This window comes from Protopterus annectens, chromosome 3.part0 (assembly GCF_019279795.1).
Source record: "Protopterus annectens isolate FY-2018-M chromosome 3.part0, PAN1.0, whole genome shotgun sequence".
NCBI classification, from domain to species: domain Eukaryota; kingdom Metazoa; phylum Chordata; order Ceratodontiformes; family Protopteridae; genus Protopterus; species Protopterus annectens.
This window is the reverse complement of record NC_056731.1, coordinates 680,359,302-680,384,044: the sequence shown is the minus strand read 5'-3', so window position 1 is coordinate 680,384,044 and position 24,743 is coordinate 680,359,302.

The window sequence follows — 24,743 nt, the reverse complement described above, 5'->3', positions numbered from 1 at the left end:
TGCTCTGAGCTCCCTCAGACCCTGTCTGGTGTACCTTTCCATACGTGACTGAGCCTGCATGACAGTCCGAAACATCGCTGAGGTTGACAGACCTCGTTGGGCACGCCGGCCAGAGGCAGTACGCCCACGGATGCTCCCACGAGAACCCATGGGCAACTGTCTGTGTGGTACCATCGGAGGACCCTGCCCATGGCTGCTGTGTGGGGACGCATGTGCCACAGGTACCACATTACCCTGGTCTATGCCCGCTGTATCCTGTCCATCACCTAGGGACAATGGTGACATAGGATGTATAGGCAGGATGACTGTGCGCAATGATGGGGTTGACAGCTGTGTACTGTCAATTGGCTGACCAATGGCAGACCCTGACACACCTTCCTGTACCATTACACATATATCATCATTACCAGTAGCCGTGGCACAGGATTCAGGTTCCCTGCTGCAGGTCACCAGAGCAGCCCCAGAACCTGTGGGATGGAGACAGGAAACACAGTTTACATTCTCCAGACATTGTTACCAGTGATGCACTTATACACACATGCACACATGGACACATGCACACGGGCACACATGCACACATGCACACGTGGACACATGCACACATGGACACATGCACACATGCACACATGCACACATGGACACATGGACACAGGCACACATGCACACGTGGACACGGGCACACATGCACACATGCTCACGTGGACACAGGCACACATGCACACATGGACACAGGCACACATGCACACATGCACACATGCACACGTGGACACATGCACACATGCACACTTGGACACAGGCACACCTGCGCACGTGCACACATGGGTACTGACACACCTGCACACATGCACACCCTGCAGTATACACACAGAGCACTACTGAGTTACACTACTGTTACTAGCATTATCAGGACTATTATAGGTTATGTTAAACACACTCACCAGCATGGATGGCCTGTCTCTCTGTAACCCTGGAGGGACCTGCAGAAAGGATGAGATTAATGTTAGTGGGCACATCTGTCCCATTGCTATTGCATATGATACAGTGTACAGAACAGTCAGGTGTACATATGGCATATTACCTGCACGCTCCATGTCGTGCTGCTGTGTGGAACCAGCCTCCATCATGATGCAGGTGTACTGCTGTTGGTGTTCCGGGGCTGGAGCCACAACACTTAGGAGTAGCCCCTCCAGTCTGGTGAGGGGGGATGTGTGGCCACCCCACCTCCTGTGGCAACCTGTTGCCTGTGGATATCTGCTGCACGCTGTCGGACACCGGATTAAATCACTGCAGTGATGTCGTACCTGCTCATATGTCCTGTTATGCGTGCCAATTTCATTTACCCTACGGACCAGGTCTTGCCACAGTGCGGCCCTCTCCTGCTGGTTCTGACTGGTGCGGGAAAACAGGATGTCATACTCCCGCACCAGGCTCTGGTGGATCTCCTCATTCTCTGCAACGGAGTAGGCAGGGTTACGCTGTCGCGCCATCTCCCTGGAAGAGAACACAGACAGGATGTCAGCAGACCATGTCAGCAATGTATGGCACACATACTATACATGTTATGCATGTGTAGTGATATACTACTACTCCCATATGTTGCATGTGTGTGTGTCGTGGTGGATACACAGGTACATGGCCAGATATCAGTGCTCAGCCAATACCTGTGCAACAATACCTGCCACATTCCACACTACGTAGTAGCATGCCCCATCGGTCAGCACACACTGACAGGTGCTATGCACAACCTCACTCTGGGGGTCCATCCCAGGGTACTGTATGTGGGACACCATCCACTACTCTGCTGTGGACAGACGTTACACGGCCTGGATATACATATCCCACCACCACCACCAGTACAGTAGACTACATTGATATGTATGTGGTTAGACAGTTATTCACTTGCTGGGACTGTGATGGTATCCATGCAGCACACTGGGCCAGTGGAAGCCACAAGCCACACTGCTGACCCCTTTGCAAATGCTTACCACAGACATGCTGCAGATTGCATGACACTTGCACACACATGTCTAACCCGGACCCTATGCACAACGGTTAGGCATCCTGTTCAGTGGACACCAGACAGAGGCAGATTGTATAACAATAGCAGAGGGCTACTGCAGGACAGAGCACATTCACATTAAGGGTAGGCATCTGTGGTCAGCACTGGTACTATGCTACAGTCCGTCGTAACAACAGCCACAGCCTATTCTGGGAGGGTAATAGACACAAACACTGTGGATGACCACAAGGCCTTCTTCAGTTATGTTACACATACCGACCACATGCCTTGGATATGCTCTGTGTTAGTCCACACCTACTTAACATTCACCAAACACACGCATATTGGCAACATTCCTGCAGACATGTTCGGTGCACATATCCCCCCTCCCTCACCTTTCGGATATTTATCACAGCTGGGTGTAACCTCCCTATCATCGCACATGTCCAGGTGAGGGCCGCCCTCAGTGGAGGAGAACACACATCATCACTGTGACCTCGTGGTCCCCCTGGATGTGTGCTACCAGCACTCTGGGGGACATACCACCGCATGTAACAGTGATAATTTATCTTGGCCGTGCTACAGGATATGTACCTGGACAGTGGCATACAGCAGCAGTGGTCCCACAACACTAAGGGGACACCTCGACTGACCCTGGGAATTACCACATCATATGCATAATGGGCCTGGTCTGCTACGCTATGGGGTACTGCAGTATGGGATGCATGTGCAGTGACATCAGGTACCTGCAGACACTTGTTCCCAGCCAGTGTGCCTTTGGGATGGGCTGATCCTGGCTTGGGGCCTGGCTGACATTTCAAAGCAGTCACTACAGCCATTGCTAGGCCAACGCACAGACACATGCTACCAGGGACCTGGCCTATGCCTGCTTGACATGTGATGTGTGGTCATCACCTTTTGTTGGAACTACGTACACACAACATATCACATGGACATACCTATGGATACAGACCTATGACACATTTGGAGGGTTCACAGTATGCACACTATTAACCTGCTTCTTTGCATTACCTCTGTATGTCGCAGCTGGTTGCGTTCCACAGCTTCTGCTTGCCGCTGCTATCCCTGTCAGTGCTGACAGCTTCAGGGTAGGGAGAGTCACAGTGTTTTTTTTTTTTATTTTTGTGCTCTCTCTCTCTCTCTCTCTCTCTTCCACTTCTCGGCCTCTCTCTGTCTGCTTACAGGCAATGCAATTAATTTATTGCATGTGGGGAGTGTTAGCACTGGATGCTTTTGTAGGTATTTGCATAGGTCCATGTGATGGCCTCTGCACCAATTGAGGGCCAGCATTTGCTAATTGCATACAGCTGGTTGTGTACTGATTGCAGTTCCCACTGTGATTTCAGGTCAGTGCTATAAAAGGGTATGTGTGATAGGCGTTGCCCTTTCAGATTGTGTGGGCGGGGACCATGCTGGTATGCTGTGGACAGTGTTCTGTGATTGTAAAGGTTAGTATCTCTCTCATACTTCAGGCTGTGTTGTATATTCACAGTTCTCCATTCCTCTTTCATGTTCCCTGTAGCAAGTGTGTATGCACTTTGACTCCTACAAGTATATCTATATATATATATATATATATATATATATATATATATATATATATATATATATATATATGTACATATGCATACATATACCTATGTACTTTAACTGACCTTATTATCTACAGGCTGCCAACTAGCATGGCTGTTTCTTTTCACACACTACTATTATGGATATCCATTGTTTGTGACATTTATTTTAAATGGCATGCTTTGTGTACTACACATCCTATATTCCCTTTACATTCATCCCTACTTTTACATGTTATATTTATTTTAGCACAATGTGTTTGTATAAGAGTCATGGCTTAGTGGTAGGGTGTACAGACTAGTGTTTCCAAGGTCCTGGGTTCGGGACTGACAGTGGGAGTTTATTTTTATTTTGAACTGAGTACAGGACCTGTCAATCACAGTGACTAAGGCATTTTTAAGCAGTTGTAACCGGGCTAGCGCTGGTTTGCGTGGAGCTCACGCATGCGCACTGGCGGTTAGCTCCATGCACACCCGCTTACAACTGCTTAACGGTGCTTACTCTGGCGCACACCCGTGCTATTTTCTTTGAAAGAAAAGAAAATGGGGAGACAGGAAAGTGGTGAAAAAGGGGTCACAAAGAGGGTAAGACAGTAGGGAAACAAGCTTGGGATGTGCAGGAGGAATGTAGGTAAGGCCCATAGCTGCCCATTTCTTCATCAGCAACAGCTGTGCATATGTATGTAATTTGGTGTGACATTTGAAACCTTCCACCCCTGGGAGAGGTGTCAGGGCAACAATAATACTTGTTGTACAGCCAATTGTAATTGATAGGGTCCATGTCCAGTGGACATGTGTGCGGAATGGGCAGCTATGTATGGGGCGTAATTTTTTGTGGGTACAGAGTGCCCTTTTTTTTTTTTTCAGGTAAGAGTGGTATGTCAGGTGAAGGAAGTTGGTTCAGATGGGGAGGTAGGCTGGGTAGGTAAACAGACAAGACAAACAAGACGCATACAGGGGCGGTGTATGACACGTGTGGGGGGTTACACAAATGACGGGGACGGAGGTTTGGATATCCAGAGCCCATGAGCCCACAGATGGCAACAGTGGAACTGATATCCCCACCCATAGGCAGTTGCCACTGTCCCTTCACTGCCCAGGACGGGCTGTGCTGGGGCTGTGTAGGCGGGGCAACGGGCATGCCTGTTAGTTGCGCCACCCGTGCCTCGAGCTGGCGTAGGGGCTCAAGGACAGAGTCCCGAATCTCCCTACGCACCACAGTCCGGACACTACGGAGGGTGAGTGGTGGATCTCCTCCGGCCACACTTGCAGAGGGGGGGCGAGTCCCATCCCCTGCAGCGCTTCCACCCGCAGGTGGCACAGGGCCACCGGAGGAGGGTCCAGACTCGGCACTAGTGCCAGGTGCACTCGCCAGCTGAGGTGGGAGAGGTGGGTCCGCTGGAACCCGCCTTCCCTGTCGTTCTATGTTTTGCATTATGTCATGACAGTTTGGGTTAGTGACATATAATACCATTCACAGTTAGTTGTAACAGCATGCATTAGTATTCCCATTAACCAAACACCCAGATATTCACACCATTGAACAGCGTGCAAAAAACATGCATAATTTGAACAGTAATACACAGTCCAACAACATGCAGGGTTGATTGATGGCAACAGGCCATCAGGTGTGGATGTATGAACAGGGCGGATGCATCAACAGACATGCAAATATATATGACCCAACAGGACAGATGTCCAGGGTGTTAATTGTGATTGCACATACCATTTTCACGTGGAATGGGTTATAGGTGGTTAGAGGGTGGGGTAAATAAAGTAATATTAACACCTTGAATACAAATACATATGCTGTACATTTCTAATAGCTACAGTTATATACACACTACTGTTCTAACTACAGTGTCCTATATGTTAACTACTTCACCTTGCAGATGGGACTGTTACTGCAACATCAATCTACATTTTATTGCTGTTCATACACATTCATATCAAGCTTTGTTCAGATACATCATCCTGTTACTTTTGCTTTATATACTTGTAGACAAGTGTGGATGTTTGGTATATCAGACAATCATCCTATCTGCGTATTTCAGACTGGGAGCAACATATCCAGATTTTGGGGTACACATTCCACATGCAGCAACACTTTGAACAGATTTTGCTGTTTGGTTCTGAGTCTCACATGCATTTAATTCTGTCCTGACTGCAGTATAGTTTATTCAGGGGTTATTACTACTGTATTGCTGTATTCCTGACACTTTCTCACACTCTCTCACTTGCTTTCATGTTACTATTCAGACTGGTACTTCTAGGCTTTATTGACATGTTTTAACAGTGGTTATTACAGTTCTTTCCAGCAGTCTCACTTCTGTCATGTTTCAGTATTTCCACAGGGATATATTTCACACATGTGATTTCATCCTCTTCTGCAGCTATACTTTACATGCTGCTGCAGGTTGTGTACTATTTTCTTACAGGCAGGGCATTTTTATTTCAAAATATATGTTGGACAGTTTCATGTTTAGTTTACACTTTCAGGCTGGGAACTGTTGTAATCAAGCAATACTTGCATACACTTTCACACTGTTACTTGCAGATTTAATTCCTTCCTGGCTACACTGCACTCTTTTGCTGACTGTCATACATTTATATATCTTTACAGTTACTGGTAGTGGATTACTGACCTGCCTGGTGGCGCAACCACACCAGCCTATCGGCATAGGCTCTGTGGTTCGCAGAACGGACACCTGCAGCTGTAATATAAATGAAGTAATATTGGAATACACATCTCCATAATTTCAGGTAGTTTAACTTTCTACATACATAATTAATTGTTACTTACTCAGTGGTGGGGCGTTGGGTGATTGCCGGGCCTCCTGGATCCAAAGGTTCAGTTGGTCCTGCTTGCGTCTCTTCAGGTCCGCATGGTGGTGACGGACCTGCTCACCTGTCCTTGGAATTCCTGTGGCACTGGTGAGTTCATGAGCCAACTGGTCCCACGCCTCAGCCCTGTACGCTCCCCAGAGGACCTGGCCCTGCATGAGTTGGGCCTCATGGTTGTGGACTAGGAGCCAGGCCATGTACCTGGACTCCTCAACACCCCATCTCTGCGCTCGAAAGCGACTACCCTCTCCTACACCTGACATTCTGCCTGCAGGTCTGTTCTACAATCGTTTATGCTGTGTATTCCTGCCTATGGGGCTTATATAGTCCGTTTTCAGCACATATCTGTGATTGGCCATTTTGGAATTGTATCAACTTCAGTAAACCTGCATTGTCATGCTGTAGTTTGTATTCATTCCTATATATGAGCTATTATTGCATTTCTAGGTACTGCTGTCATGGCTTAGTGGTTCTGTATCTTGACTATGGTGTATAGTATCCTGGGTTCGAACCTGGCCACTGCTTTTTATTTTTCATGACTGTCTAGACATGTTGAGGGGTGTGTCTGTGTAAAGGCAGTTTTGATACGGCTTGCTCAACGTTGCCCGTCGGTTAGCTCGTTTGCGCGGTGCGCAGCTCCGCGCAAACGGGGTACGCTGCTTTAAGCCTCATTTGGCTATCGGCACACATATTCCGCTCAGCTCAGTTAGGGGCACATATATTTAGCATGGTAAATCACTGCTCAGCTACGGGCACTCAGTTTGCACCAGTTGGACCAATGCTTATCTACGGGCACATACACTCACTCTGTTGAACTGTAGCTCAGCTATAGGCACATCTGGCAGTTTCTATTCATTTCTTAGCTCACATTTATTCAATATAAATGGGCTATTTCATTGCATTTTACATATATTCTGGTTTTATGTGTACATATGTGTCAGGGACTTTTTTCCTGCTTATTTTGCAAAAAAAAAAAATTGGTGTTGTGGGGGCTCGAACCATGAATGCCTGCTCTGAAGCCGGCATCTCTACCGCTACGCTATTGCTTCCTGGTTTAGTTTGCATATTTAGTTCTTATATGCTTTCCCATTGACTGCTAACTGTAGCTGCGCTACGGGCACGCTCGCGCAAACGAGCGCACTCACGGTTAAGCATTTTTACAATTTAAAAAAAATATGACATGTTCATTTAGATTTCTTTTATGTTTAATAGTCTGTAGGGGCATGTGTTGTGTTGTGTTTATTCACATTTCCGTGGACTCTGTTGTGGGTGTCTACTTTGGACACCTTTACACTTATGGGGGCGTGTCTGCTTGCAGGGCTCAGCCTACGGACACGCCCCCAAATGTCTTACACGGACCGTGTTAGGCTTAGGTGTGATTCAGCATGCTCTCATGAATATGCAGAGCATGCTGACATCACTCCGTTTAACTGCAGCCTCCGTGTATGAGTTATAACTCTTACACGGAGGCTTCGTGAATCCTGCCCAAAGTATATCTCCTAAGAGTTATTCCATATGAACATCTTAAAACTAGGACCAGCACCCGCCATACCTAAAAAATGTTCATGTTAGTTAAGTATGAAAGTTGGCTATGGTTGCACTACCATATTCTATAGGCCACCTAATATTATTTCATCTGTATATTATTCAGCTCAAATGTAATATATGCCATTGCCATGGTGTGGAGAAATAAAAGCTCTGTCTATGGCCCAGGTCACACAGGTTGTATCAGCAGCTTGGGCATCTAAGGTGCTGACAACCATGGATGGGCATCATCATCCTTCTGGGGGGAGGAAGGGGCATGTACTCAGAGCACATATTGCTATTTCATTTACCTGTATGAGATGCTGGAAACAACTCTAAACTGCTGCCCAAGATGGTGATGCATGTTGCTAAGGTCAGCACTTTGCAAATATGAAGAGCAGTCCAGAGCTGACACTCACTGCATGTCCCACCATTAGGGTGCTACTGGGCATGTGCAGAGTTGATGACCCGAAACTGGTTAAAATATTGCCATGGCAGCAGTATGACACATTTCCAGGATTTTTTTTATCTCTTTGCTGGTCTCGGTCCTAATCAGAGCAAGTCCAGTGAAGACAGTATGGATAAGTAAACCAGCAATCAAGGAGAGGACTGTGCTTAGCTGACAGTCAGATGTGTGTGAAAAAAACAGTTAAAGAAATAGATATAATAAAATGAAAATTATTTGAAAGCCTTTTGGCTTGCTTCCTTGTTTCATGTATAAAAGCTGACTTGAAACTGTTAATCTATGTTATTTGTTTGGAACATGCCCTTATATATTAACACTTTTACCCCAAGCTTCTGCTGGAAAGATATAGAAATAGACTATCCAAGATAAAAAAAAATAAATAAAATAAATAAAAGCAAAACTGCCATCTTGTATCTTGACAGGACATCTATTTGAATACAGACGCAGTGATTTGCAGCACTGCAAAGAAGTCCAATGCATTTTGCTCGCAAACAGCACTGATATTAATTTGAAAGTAATGGTTCGACAAACAGGAAGAAATACAGCTCTCACTCTTCAGATATGCTTAACTCAGACTGATAAACTGTTTTCAAGAAGCCATAAACATATTGATCTCCTGAGATAATACACTGACTTTAGCAAACATTTGCTTAAAAAACATAACAAACAAAAGATTCTCCGGTTCCACTCTGATGCTAATATGGTTGTACTACGCTTGGTGGCATATATGCATATTGCATGCATTTAAATGCTTGATTAGGCAATGAGATGTTTTTTACTATACAATGTTATATGTTTGAAAAAAGGGACTCAGAACATTTTAATAACTATCCCTGTAATAATATTATTCTTGACTGTATTTCAGGTGATTACTTGTAAAATTTGCATCTATATTACCCAATTGAATGTTTAGGTTAGCAAATACCTGAACGTTAACCTGGTAATATCGAAAAATTACAACAATGAACAGCCGATTTAACGTAGGGAATGAATTCCCTCAGCTCCAAAAAAAAAAAAAAAAAAAAATGAAACCAAAATGAAGTGCGGGGCTTTGCCCCCCCCCAACTAAATATACCAACTCTGAGATCGCTCTGCAGTGGGGAAAGGGGCAAAATCTGCATAATGGCCAAGGGAATTCTTTCCATGCGTTAAATGGGCCGTTCGCGTTTTTTTGCTTTCACTATTACCAGATCAACGTTTAGGTATGCACTAACCTAATTGTTCGATCAGGTAATGTTGTGTCTTTCGGCTTTTCCCGGTTAGGGGTCGCCACAGCGGAACTCCGGTCCGCTAATGATTGGTAGTTGATTTTTACGTGCCAAGTTACCAGCTCTGATGCACAACCTTCAACAAATGTACACTCATTCATGCATGTCTCCACACAGAAGATGCTCTAGCTGAGAATCAAACTGGACAGCATCTTACTGTGAGGCGACAACACTACCGCAGCACCACCACAAATCCTAAAATTTGAGAAAGTAGCCATTACCTTTCTGCTTACTTCTGGCATAAGTAGAATACAAGGCTCATATATTTAATTGAACCAGTTCACAGAGTGGTTGTTGATGTTTGGGTACATGTACTCAGCTGTACCATTGCAGGGACCTATTAATACAGTCACATTTCTGTGTTATGTTTGTTATAAATGTAATATTCCATGGTCCTCATATATGGTAAATACTGAAACAATGCAAAAATATAAATGCAAATCCCTTTATTGAAATGCTTTCATTTTCAAAAATTACCTTACTTATAAAATCTAGTATAGCAGATCAACCCTTCAAGGTAGGTAACCTTATCACAGAGTTATTTTTCCATATAATGTTACCTAGATTTAGTTTAGTGCCCAGGGAATCTTCAGTATTTTTCATTTTTTTAGTTAACAGGATTTTTTCTACCACAGCTCATAAATGTCTCTATTTTCCAACTCAGATTTGTTGTTGTTATGGAAAATGATGTCTCTCTTCTTGCATGACCCGGGGGAGATGACCCTCTTTCTGTGGTCTTTGCTTTTCCTCACTCTCACAGTTCTACATCCTCAGACTGTGTTTTATTGAGGTAAGTAAAGTGCTGCAAAGTGCACATAGTTAAATAAAACTTTTTTTTCTGAACTCCAAAGAAGAAGCTGGTGGAAAAATACATGAAAATCAAGGGCCAGTTAAACAAATTCATAAACATTCTCATTTTTAGCTACAGAAATGCTGCTAAAAAGTGAGAAAGTGAACGTGACACAGGTGACATGAGTTCAGTTAACGAACTTGGTGTAATTAGAGTTGTCATGGAGAGGGCATAATTATGAGGCTCAGTCAGCTCAGCTTTCTTAGGGTGTCAGGTGGGAAGCATGCTTTCCAAGGCAGAATTTTCAATAAAGACAGGGGGTTGCACAGTGCTGTCAGTCAGATCAATTGATTACATAATGCTCCAGGTATAAACATGTATTACGTAGGCCTATGATATGCCAACCTCTTGAATGCCTTTAGAATACAGTGATGATGGTAGAGTTTACAAGCAAAATCCAATGCATAAAGTGTGCTGCTCATAACTTGCATTCCTTGTTTACTTGCCTGATGCACTAGAGTAATGGATGAACTCTAGGGATTTCAACCTTTCAACCCAGAAATGTAATGGGTCCAATGGGGGATCAGGCAGGATGTGCTTGATGGTCAGTTGCGGAGAGACTGGACCAAAACATGTACACAATTAAGGAAAGGCTGGAATAAAATAAGTTATTTGAATTTGCTTTACCTGGGTTATGAACTGTTAACTATCATTGGCAGATAATGGGACAAAGTTTCTATTCTTGACAGTTATTGTGAAATAACAATATTTATGCAGACTTGCTAGAACTACATCTCTAAATTAACTGATTTGCATGAAATAAGAATTAAATGTGCTAAAAGGGTTGTTTAACATCTTACAGTTTCCACAAATCAGAGTAATTAAGTGAAAAAGATGCAGTGGCACTGATTCCAAAAACAGATTTAGAAGAGAATAAATCATTAACACTGTGACTGTGGCTAAATTCAGAAAAGAAAAAAAAACACCTCACTTATTGAATCTAGCTTTGTCATATTATGGGGGATACAAGCTTTATGTGTGGGACCAATATGAACTGAATACAGTAGAAATATAACATCTGTGTGGCAATACCATTCACAGCCATTTGGGGTATTATAAATCAATAAAATAATGTCCAACATTTTATGAGTCTGAAGAAGCGATCAGCTGACTTAGATCGCGAAAGCGCTTACTCTTGTTTAATAAAGTGGTGTGAAACTGCAAGTGAACCATTTCCTATCTTGACTACTACATCTCAGTTATAACTTTTGGTTTTATAAAGGGCACTACTGTGAAGCTGCAAGTGATTTATTCCCTGATGTGGATTATTCCATTTTTATCTTCAGCTGTGGTCTAACCATTGGTCTTTTCATTTTTTTTTCGCTTGAGGTGTATACCAGGCATTTATCCAGCTTTTGTTTTCTTTCACGTATTTCTACAAAGAAGCTTTTTTCTGTCTTGAGTATATTTAACCACCTCTAAATTCATGAACAAGTATTTTGGGAAATAAGCTAAAATCTTACAAAAGTATTTTTGAAGATTCAGGCTGCAAATTGCGTGTGAAAGAGTCTGTCCTCAGTATCACCTTTGTTAATATAGTCTTGCTGTAAAGTCACTCCAATTTCCAGAAAGAGTGATTATTGTTAAAAACATGAAAAGCAAGTTAAGGTAAACCATTATCCCTTATGAGATCCATCATCTTCCATTACCAGACCATTCACTAAATACAATCGTCATTTTGTTATGTACAAATTCGGTCACATCACTCAGCTGGAAAGGGCACAAAATTTCTAAACAAGAAAATTAGATGTTTTAAATCCTTGCATTATCCTGAAAGATTAGCACATCTATCCTTACACTTATACAAGGTGACCTGTTTATAGCTATTCAAGCCATGAACGACACAGTCCTACTTAACTTCCAGTCATTTACAAAACCAGTGATACAGCAAACATTTGCACTAGGGACATAAATCTACATCAAAATATTAGCAAGACACACTTGAGGGATACATTTCTAACACAGCATCATCCCAGCTTATGGAGTAAGTTGACATTTAGGTCAAAGCAGTACTTTGGCTACCTTTAAGGCTTATCCTCATGACCATCCGGATAGGCATTCACAAATTCACACCAAGGTTACCTTGTAAGGTCTTGCTCAATATCAGAGGGAATTAAGTACTTAATAAGAGTGGCAAAAACTTTTAAGTTTGCCTGCATAAAGGTTTATATGGGTTGACATCTTAACAGCCCCTGTAATTGCTTTCCTAGTATTATTCTATGTTCCTTTGACGAGATCACTCTTTCTGTTACCTGTTGATAAAGCAAGGAAATAAACAACTGCACTTGGAGCATAAATATATAATTACAGTTGTAAGTGAGCAGTTCAGCATATGTAAATAGCATCTTGAGCAAACACACTCGAGGAAACAGTAAAGTAAATTGATCAAAAAAGTCAAGGCTGAACATTTTCTGTAAAGAATCAAGTAAAACCTAATTATACCTCTTATCAAGCATGTTAAGCCAAAAGTAATATTTAGATACATCCCTGTTCTAAAGTTACAGGCTGTAGTGATACCATTTTGCTGTTATGAGATTGCATTAGCCCCAGACAACATTAAACCAAGCAGTCTAAACGGTATACCTTGAAAAATCATGGAGGGAGGCATAATGCATCTTATGAAAATTGACAGAGAGGAGATATACTCACCGACTATGAAATTGTTTGGAGTTGTTAAGTAAAGATTATGCCTTTAAAATTTCATGGCAGTTTTTGAAGAGGTAACGGTGGCAGCTGATGAAGGAAGGAAAGTGCATGCTGCTTTTCTAGACCTCCATGAGACACTCAACACTATTCAAAATAAGGAAATATTTGATAGGGCAAATAATTTAAAAGTTACTAAATGCAGACATCAGTGGGTAAAACACTGGTTTAACAACAAGATGTAATAATTCATAACAGGAAGGTTTAGTTGATCATCTTGACTGGATTACTAGTAGCTACCCACAAATGTCTGTACGGGGTAACTACCTTCCTGGATAATTCTTTTCAGATATAAATGTGGGAACTAGTTACTGGATAAGCGAACATCCTGATAACTACACAGTGAGTAAGGAAAGTACTTCACTACAAGATATCAATGTTCTACAAGATGATTGAAAAAAATAAATAAACACCTGGTGCAGCAGTAATATTGTTTATATCAATAAATGCAGCACCATGAAACTTTACAATAATTGCATAAGTTATGATTACAAAGTAAATGCTCAGACTACAAAATGTGAAACTATCATTTAAATTCAAGGCTGAATTGTAAATAACAGTTTAACGTATAACAGATGTGTGTCCAGCAAAGTAAGCAAAGTATATTCTGCAACCCATCTAGTTCTAAATGCCATACCAAGTCATTCCAGGGATATCATTGTACCATTTTATATGCCATTGATCTGGGGTCTATATTATAAAACCGAAAAGACTTTACCGCAAATGCTCACATGAGCGAAAATGCCAGTAATCGAAGTTGCTATTGTGGGGGGTGCCCTCCACACCCCCTGCTAACTATATATTCCAACTCCAAAGTCGCACTACAGTGAGGAAAGGGCAAATATCCCACTCCTCACTCTAACACGACCCCACAGTCATAGTTTAAATTCCTGGCATTTTCACTCATATGAGCGTTCGCGCTAAAGTCTTTTCATGCATCTGATATTGACCCATTGATCTGAATCTTTGTGGAAAACAACACTGCGTTCTATCAGGTTCAAACAAGCCATGGCTTTTGTATAACTCACTTCAGGTGTATTTCTCTTGCTATCACTTGTTCTATTCTAATGAAATGTGTTATACTGACACCGTCCCTATAAATGGTTTGGTAGTGTGGCTGGCTAACACTCTGATACAAGGAACATGATTAACAAAGATATGGATTCAAAAACATTTACGTGTAATTCTTATTGCTTGCTATTGTGTGCTCCATTCCCTTGAAATGGATCATACAGACACTTTGCCTGCAAATGATACTGTAGCATAGCAGGCTAATACTCTAATTCAGAGAATATGACTGACAAAGTCATGGGTTCAGTTCAAGTGTATTTCACTTTTCTTGCTGTCATGTGTTCCTTTACCCTGAAATAAAACACTCCTACCATCAATTTGTAAATTCTGTCAGGGAGTTTGGAAAATTTTAACCAAATGTATTCATGGATTTGTCTGGCAATTAGTGAGCTGTTGAAAGATATGCCTCTCCCTCACCTCCATCCTGCTCATTCCTTATTGACTCACCTTGACTTCTACCCCCTGCGCTCTCGTCCTTTTCATTTCTGTCCTATATGCCCATTTCTATCCTTTAATCTGGCCAAAAATAAATAAATATACAACACAGATACACACACACACACACACACACACACACACACACACACACACACACACACGCTCAAAAAGGTCTTTTAATCCAAATTCCTGTTTCTGTGATCATGCATTGAGCAATAGTTATTAGAGAGCAACATAAATGCACATATATAACCACAGAGAAATGGCAGATTTTATCTCATGACAAAAATCATGAAAAATGCTTGTCAAGAAAACAGCTGTTGCCATGGACAATGCAAATGATCTAGGTGTGACTGTGCATCACCACACAAATCTGAAATAAAGTGAAGCTAATGCCCTTATTCTAATGCCTTCAATGAGTCAGTGTACTATGAAACAACATTCACTGTGTCGATTAATTATTTAGGGGGGTGAATTTTATAGGGGTTGCATGCTGTTTTACAATGTTCACTTTGTAGTCTGTACATGTGCCACATTTCCCCAAAATGTATATTTTACGACACATTTTGATGTGTCCCCTTCATTAGCTCCCCTTGGTAATGCAATAGTATGAAGAGTATCTGTAGTAAAATCAGTCTGCATATATAATGCATATCCCTGATATATATGTTTTATAGCCCTATTTCTTCAGCTTACTTCAATGGCTCTCTTGCTAATAATATGAAAAATATTACTAGGAAAGTTATGGGTTCAGTTTCCTTGAGGCCTATTTTTCTTTTCTTGCTATCAGTCATCACGTGTTACATTTCCCTGATATCTATGTTTTGGGACCCATTTTAGCCAGACTAAATCACCCCACCCATTAAGGAACTGAGGATCTACTGGCATGTGAACTGAATTTATGGGTTGATTCCATAAAGGTATAACATTTTCCTTTTTTAATGACATTAACATTATAACACAGGTTCAATGCTCACAATCTGATACTGGTGCAGGTCAGTACATCACATTACTTTATCTTACTTCTCCTGTCTAAATGTTACATTATTGTACATACCGGTATTGCCATACCACCTTCTTCATTGTGTTTTACTACCCAGCTTTTTTGGGCAACGTCCTGTACACTTTTCTGTCCAGCTTTATCTGCATACACACATATATATATATATATATATATATATATATATATATATATATATATATATATATATATATATATATATATATATATATATATATATAGTTGTACATTACTTCAACACTGTCAATGTCATTTTCCCATCTGTGCTTGCAAACTTATGAAGGCTACCAGAGGTACTTGAGCACATTCAGTGTTTACTTCAGCTGCTTGTACTTTAATCTAGTAAAGTCTAGCCACAGATCTGTCTGCAGCATCAATGAAGAACTGCTTCTCATGCACAACAGCTTGGCCACATGGATAAGTAATAAGCATTGAGGCTTGTAATGCATACTGTGTAAATAGCGCTGGCTTGGATCATAGCATTTTGAAAGCCTCGAAGTTATGTGTCAGTGATGTTAAGGTACGTCTTACACAATTAGTCAATATATTCCTGCAACATCTTTGTAATATCTTCTGCTTTTGTTATGTCCTTCCCATGTTTGTCTTTTTTCATGTCCATTTTATGTAGATGTTTTTCTTAGTACTTCCTATCCTCTTAAGCTAATCTATTTTCTTTCCAGTTATATTATATTATATTATATTATAGTACATTATATTATATGATTCTTGTTAACCAAAGTACAACACTGATCCAAATGGGCCATTTTAAGGCTCAGTCTGGGAAAACAGGATAAGTACAACAAACAAAAACTGAAAAATACAGCAACTGATGACAACAAAAATAGCTAATTTAATTATTTGCAGTGCTAATATCAATGTACCCACTGATAACTTCTTGCTATTCTCTGGACCTCTATATTCAGTTTGATATTTTGATTTATTTTCCCAGTATTCACTATCTTTTTCTTGCCTTCTTTCCTTGGCCACTTCTAAATTCTCTACAAATATGCATTTTGCTTTCTTAGGGCTGGATTCACGAAGGCTTGCACGGAGTCTAAGAGTAGAGTAAGACTCCACGCAGCCAACATGTCTGCCGAGCGATCCAGGAACAGCCGGCAGGGGTGTGCAAGAGAGCTCCTAAAACTCCTCTTACACAGACAGGGCTAGGTTATGCAAATTACCTCATTTGCTGCTGAAAGTTATGCAAATGAGGTAAATTTGCGATCCAGGAAACCCTAACCTGTCCGAGTAAGAGTAGTGTTATTTGCAGAAATGTACTCTGTTGTCAACTGAGTACCGTTCTGCAAATAGCAAAACGGAGCCGTGACAGCTCCAAATAAAGGATGCATCCAGTTGAGGAAGCATGCCAATGGCCAAATATACGGGCCATTGGCAATTCTACCCATTGCAAAAAAAAATAATAATAATTTTATTTTTTACCTCGATCATCAAAGTTTAAGCATAGCGCACCATCACGCAAAAGTGCTGCACTGTAAAAAACAAAAAACAAAAAAATAAAAGCCAAAAATAGGCATGCAAGTGAATGGCAGGTTGAAGACAACATGGCTACTGAGTAGAGGTTGCTAAGGGGGGAAGCTCAGTCTAAGAGATGTAGCCAAGCATTAGTAGGCAATCCTATGTAAATGAGGGTAAGGATAGGGAATCCCAATTTCATATGGCATATGAGCAAAGTCCGTGGAGTGTAAGAGTAGGATAAGGGGAGTATCAGAGTAGAAGATAGGTGACATCATGAGGGGGGTATGTATGAAAGAATGTAAGCTCAGTGGAGCAGAGTGTCATGTGTTTGCTGTCAGTTACCCATCACTGGAAGAGGCGTTTCAACAGGTATCCTAGCTAAAGGCAAGAAATTGAAGGTGTATGCCGTGGACAACACTAAAGTTTCTAGTAGAAGTGCCTGCAATGTGTATGCACGCGTGTGCATGCCTGTAAAACCGAGTAAGACTGTGTGCACGCATGTGCGCCTGTGTGCGCACGTTTAAGCTGGAGTAAGCAAGTGTAAGTTTGTTGAAACCTGTGTAAGCAAGTTTGCACCTGTGTGCGCGTGTTTAAGCTGGAGTCAGCAAGTGTTAGGCTGTGTAAGCATGTGTGCACGTGTGTGAGCTGGTGTGCCCATGTTTGCGCTTGTTTGTGTGATGCTGCCCCCTGTGGAAACAGAAAGGGAAAAAGAAACACAACAAATAGTAGGCAGTTAACCAAGGAGAAGTAGCAGAGCTAGCAGGTGAAAACAATCAGAATCAGCCAATTACACAGGCAGTACACTAGCCCAGCCCAGCCCAGCACTTAAAACTCTGCAAACAACTTCCCACTATGTTTTTCTCAGAGACACTGCAACACTGCAGTAAGCTAATAGAAGTGAAAACTGAAAAAGCTTTACTGAGACAAAGAAATGTTAGGGGCTGCCATTGCTGTTATAAGGCGACATATGCAACATGCTGAGGGTGGTGACAATGTGAATGCTGCTGAGCAACCCACAGTGAGGAGACGGAGAAGAGTGTACAGGCCCAGGGTAACCTACCAGGGGCTACATGAGCTGGAGATAGTGGAGTGCTACAGAGTAGACAGAGACCTCATGCAGCAAATTGTTGAGCTGTGCAGGCCATGCCTCACACACAGAACCCACAGAGGGGAACCCATCCCAGTGGAAACCAAGGTATGTGTTGGCCTAAGAATACTAGCAACAGGTACCTTCCAGAGACCAACTGGTGATATGGTGGGGATTTCACAGGCATCAGCATCCAGGGTACTGCACCAGTTTCTGAATGCCATGTCAGCACATGTCGGTGATCATGTATATTTCCCCAAATCCCGTGAGGTATTGGCCAGCAATATGCGTCTTTTCCAGCAAATAGCGGAATACCCTGAGGTAGTGGGTGCAATAGACTGCACACACATATGCATCAAAGCACCAGCTGGTGAGTGGGGTAGGGTCTACTTTAACCACAAGGGTTTCCCCTCCATCAACTGCCAGGTCATGTGTGATGCCCAGGGCATAATAATGAATGTGTGTGCTGGCTGCCTTGGAAGCTACCATGATTCCCATATCTGGCATCTGACACAACTACACCAGACATTTGCCAATGGGAACATCCCTCATGGTCACCTAGTGGGGGATGCTGGATATGCACTGGAGCCGTGGCTGATAACACCCATCAGAAATGCACACACACCTGAACAGGAACGTCATAATGAGGCACACGCACAAACACGAAATGTAATAGAGCGTGTGTTTGGGCTGCTCAAGTCACGGTTCCAGTGCCTGGACACATCTGGTGGAGCCTTGCATTACTCATCAACTACATGTACCCAAATAGTCATGGTATGTGCTATGCTACATAATATGATCCTGCGAAAACAGTTGCAGCAGGAGCAGCATAGGGCCAGGCCAAACAGCCCCCCACCATTGCCAAGGCCATCACAGGCAGAGCGTGACTTGTCGGAGGAACAACCTGATCCTGCCCCAGTAGGCAGATGGAGGCATGCCCAGTATGCTTTGGCCTTGGCAAGGAGGCAACGCATAGCATATACACTGGCTCAGTAAGAACCCTGGAAATGATACTTCTCTCTGACTCGCACATATAGTAAAAGGGATGCCTAACTTGACACTACCTGTTTTCAAACATGTATAGGGAGTGTAATATGTGCATCTGACATAGGCAGCCCTGCAGCACCACCTGAGGCATTATTGCCATGTGTTAAGCAGTATAAAGCAGTGCTAAACAGCTTTTACCACTATTTAGTATATGTAAACAAAATTGCACACACTAAGTAGCACAACTTTGGGCAATGTTGAGCAATACTGGGCAGCGTTCAGCAATGTTGGTTAACGCTGAGCAATGTTGTGCAAGTTTGGTCAAAGTTGGGCATAGTTGAGCAAAAGCAGGTAAACATGGTCATATTTGCTTTACTGTTCCTTAAGCAGTTTGGTCTGCCCAGTATGGAAATATGAAGCAGTGACAGCCCTCGAACCCAGGATACTGGGCACTATAGTCACAGTACTGAACCACTAAACCATGACAGTATTTCACTGGTCACCCTGCATGAATAAATGTTGATAAGTCTATGCACAGTGTCTCATGGAAACCCCGCAGGCACAGCATAATCCCTATAGAGTTATGACACAAAGGTGAGCCCTGCAGTAAAAATACAACTCGATTTACAACACACATATAGTATAAATGTTAATATTGGGCGTGTTCACACACGTCAACAAATGTAGTAGACTTCACACAGCAACATACTGAAAGTTCACACTGGGCATGCTCACACACTTAGGTCATGTCTGAGTACAGCAGTGGGCCACACATATGAGGCAGTTGCATGTGTTAACCCAGGAACCTCTCACAATTCACCAATCTTGACTTGTGCACACAGTGATATGACAACAGACACATATATAATATATTGGAACCCTGTCATAATCAAATATGTACTACAGATACTTAGGTTGTTCATAGAACATTGAAAAGCAAAGAAATAAATTAAATCAGTATCATCAATAAACAATGTCCACTGCAAACACTATCCAATCCAGGTCATGGAAAGATTATCTGCGAAGACGTCCATACAGAACCATGACACTTCCTTCAGCTATGTCATAAATAGTAATGTACACTCATATATGTCCTGAGTCAGGGCCAACTGTAAATGACTGACAATGCCAACATCCTGTCAGACAGGCCCATACATACATACCCACCTCCCACTGACAAAAGGTCCTATCATCATACCAGGACATATCACATGTAGAATGGGTAAACAGCTCCTTCCAAAGTGGAAAACATGGCATCAGTTGGATTACATTGTGCCCCTATATGTGTCATAAGTGAACTGCAGAACAAACAGAGCCTGCACATGAACAGTCTGTTGAGACTCACCCTCTCTACAGGATATGAAACTGTTGAATGGGTTACAGCAACATATGGCACACTACACAAGTGTTGGTGCACAACAGACCATGGGAACTATAGTCTTATAGGCTGATGAAGTCTGATCTGCAAGGCCATGGAGTCCATCATGATTGAAGTCAGAAACAGAGCTATTTGAAGCCTATAAACACACAACCCTACCAATTTTGGACTGTTCATGGGCAGATCATGTTTCCCAAACCTGCTAGACTGTTTGCAAGGCAGCCACCCAGGACATACATCAATGAAATGAGCTACACACATCCCACATACACTTTGAATAGGCCTTTTCCAACATCCCAGACACATGTCGTACCACAAAATCAATAACCTGTGCATAAATATGTATTGTCATCGGATGGATTGGCAACTGGGCCACAGATAGATCACACAAGGTAAGAATTGTTGAGTCCTGTTCAAGCTGGTAACACCTGCTGTCCCCCATGTCTCAGTCCTGGGATTGCATAAAACTAAGTGCACACACATTACCATGTCTAGTATGACGATGTCAGCATCCCACAAATACAGCAGTGGAAATGAAAGCTCCCAGTAAAGCATATAGCGTGTCGTGGTAATGCGTATCTCTCCAGTATCATAACATAGTTAGGTAGGGATTTGAATCCTGCAATTGCTGAGTGTGTGTGTGGGGGTATGTGTTTGTGTGATTTCCTTTCAAAGTATTGCCCTTTTTGGAGACTCAGGAAACACCTTAAAAGTGTTACATTCCTGTTTGGCAAGTCTGATGATGTCAGCATCCTACAAATATAGCAGTAGAATTGAAAACTCCCAGTAAAGCATATAGTGTGTTGTGTTAATGCGTATTTCTCAAGTATCATAACATAGTTAGGTAGGGGTTTGAATCCTGTAATTGCTGAGTGTGTGGTGGGTGTGTATATTTCTGTGTGATTTCCTTTCAGAGTATTGCCCTTTTTGAAGACTAGGAAAACAATTTAAAAGTGTTACATTCCTGTTTGCAAGTCTGATGATGTCAGCATCCTACAAATATAGCAGTCGAAATGAAAACTCCCAGTAAAGCATATAGCGTGTTGTGTTAATGCATATTTCTCTAGAATCATAACCATAGGTAGGTAAGGGTTTGAATCCTGTATTTGCTGAGTGTGGGGATGTGTGTATGTTTCTGTGTGATTTTCTCTGAGAGTATTGCCCTTTTTGGAGACTAGGAAAACACCTTAAAAGTGTTACATTCCTGTTTGGTAAGTCTGATGATGTCAGCATCCTACAAATATAGCAGTGGAAATGAAAATTCCCAGTAAAGTATATAGCGTGTTGTGTTCATGCATATCTTTCTAGTATCATAACATAGCTAGGTAAGGATTTGAATCCTGCAATTGCTGAGCGTGTGTGTGTGTGTGTGTGTGTGTGTGTGTGTGTGTGTGTGTGTGTGTGTGTGTGTGTGTGAGATGCTGTTGGTCAATGTGTTGTGTGTTTAGCTTTTACTACTGTATGACATATCAGTATAACAACAGTATGTGGATTGCACACTTCAGGTATCTGTGGGGCAAATACATATATGTACATGTGACCTCAATTAGTTCATAGGTGTGAAGCCTGCTTTCTACATGAATACATCTGTTACCTATGACAGATTGTGCTGCTACTTCTCAGACCTTAGGTCACATATGTATGTTTGTGACAAGGCCAGCCACTGTAGTGATCTGTGGCCTAGATCATCTGTGTCACACACACCCATGATAGTTTCTATAGAATAGTGTGAGTGAGGGTTCATGCCTTGTGTATATTTCAGACATGTTCAAACACAACAAAGTCTGTCAATGATTGACATTCATTATAGGTGTACAACAACTTTGTGGATATGCATACAAACCCCTTATTGGTTATGTCATACACCGAGGAACTTCAGAATACCTATGGAAATGTGAATACCAAAGGACAGATGACATAACACTTGGTTGTATGTACACATTGGTACCCATTCTACATGTTTGGGGCTTCTACCTATGTGGTACTGTCGGGATACTATGTTTAATAAATGTGGATGACTATGCTATATTTGGCTTACAGCTTTACAGCATGGGTTGGACAACAGGTATCTGTCTGTATGATACCCTTGTGGAGGATAAGTGTCTCATCCGGGGAATGCATTGTAGGCCACTGTATGCATTTCCAGATGTGGACGGACATATCCCTAGTGTGTTTGCTTGTACCTAAGAGGGCTATATGCCAAACAGGAGTGGTCCCAGGAATGGGTGGTGGTCAATACCACTGGTTACTGGTATAGTATAGTACCAGACGGATCCAAATGCTACTGAGTTTCCTACATCTGTGTGTCAGTTGAAAAGACATCATCTAACGATTGGTCATAGTCAGGCTGTTGAGGTTGTGTACACTACCAGAATCCAAACCAATGACAGATAGTAATGGTATCACCCACAGCATAGGATCAAACCGTGACATACACACATGTGTACCCAAGTTAAAACATATGTGTATTAAAATGCATACTGGCCACCAATAGAAACAATGAAGACTTGACACTGTGTAATACAGGGCATGTCACCCTTCCCATGTGTCCGTACATGCAGACAGTGCACCTCCACCATGTTCACAAATGTACACCTGCAAATCTGCACTGCACACATCACACACATACTGTCCACTCACCAACACATGCTGCCAAAACTATACACACATCAGCCAAGTGGCACATAGGCGGACAATACATTTTTGTAATTAACACTGTTGTAAACAATACATTGATAATCATAGCTTTAATGCATCATGCCTGCTCAGATACACCTACAGGGATATCATTACACTGTACTGTTGACAACATGCTAACATTGCTACACTGCTATAAAGTCACCCTGTGCATCAGCACCATGTTAGCCTGTTCCTGCATCAATGTTACAGATGACATGAGGTGGCACAGTTTCATCATATGCACAGGGTGTGTTGTTGGTTTGCCAGACCCCGACATTGACCCATCCAATCAACATGTATGTGTGTGTGTGTGTGTGTGTGTGTGTGTGTGTGTGTGTGTGTGTGTGTGTGTGTGTGTGTGGAGCAACAGTACAGCATGGGTCAATGTTGATGTAATGTGTGTGTGTATGTGTTAGCCCTAGGTGTTTGAATTATGTGTGTGTGTCTGCATGCACACAGTTCCACCATGTGGCTGCCATATAATGAAGGTTGTGGGACAGCCACAGACAGTACCTGCCAGGCTGTACAGATCGCCGTCTCTGGCCACGGACAGAGTACCTGTGCCTAGCAGGGATGCAATGGACAGTATTGGGTACTAAGCCAGACTGGGTACTATCATCAGAGGCAAAGGGATGTCGACTGGACCCATGTCCCTGCTGGGACTGGCCAGAGCCACGCGCATGTGGTATTCTATGATGGTCTATTGACAGCCCTGCTCCAACATTGCTGGGGCTGGTACTGCCACTATGGGAGCGGCTGTGACTTGTGTGTCGTCCGCGACGACTGCCAGCTGATGATGTTGCTGGCATACATCCACGTCAACGTCTCAGCCATCCTGCACTGTCCTGGCACATGGACATGACATTGCGGAGGATATCTAATGTCTCCCCCCAACATCTATCAATGACCTCGGTGTAGTGACACACTGCACCAGCAAGGTCACGGATACTGTCATTGATAGCGATGTTATGGGCCCTCTGCACCCTCGGTCCCTGTCTGGTGTACCGTTCCATACATGGCTGTGCCCTCATTACAGCCCAGAACATACCTGAGGTTGTAAGACCTGTGGGGGCATGTCTGCCAGGGGCATTATGACCAGCAGTGCTCCCACGAGAACCCCTGGACATCTGCCTATGTGGTAACATTCCAGGAATCTGGGTATGACTGCTGTGAGGGTTTGCATCTGCCATAGATACCACACTATCCTGGTCAATGCTTACTGTATGCTGTCCCTCAGCTAAGGCCATTGGTGATGAGGGATGTATTGGCAGTATGAATGTGTACATAGATGGTGTGGAAAGCTGTGTACTGTCAATTGGCAGAACAACGACAGACCCTGTCAAACCTGCCTGTCTCACAA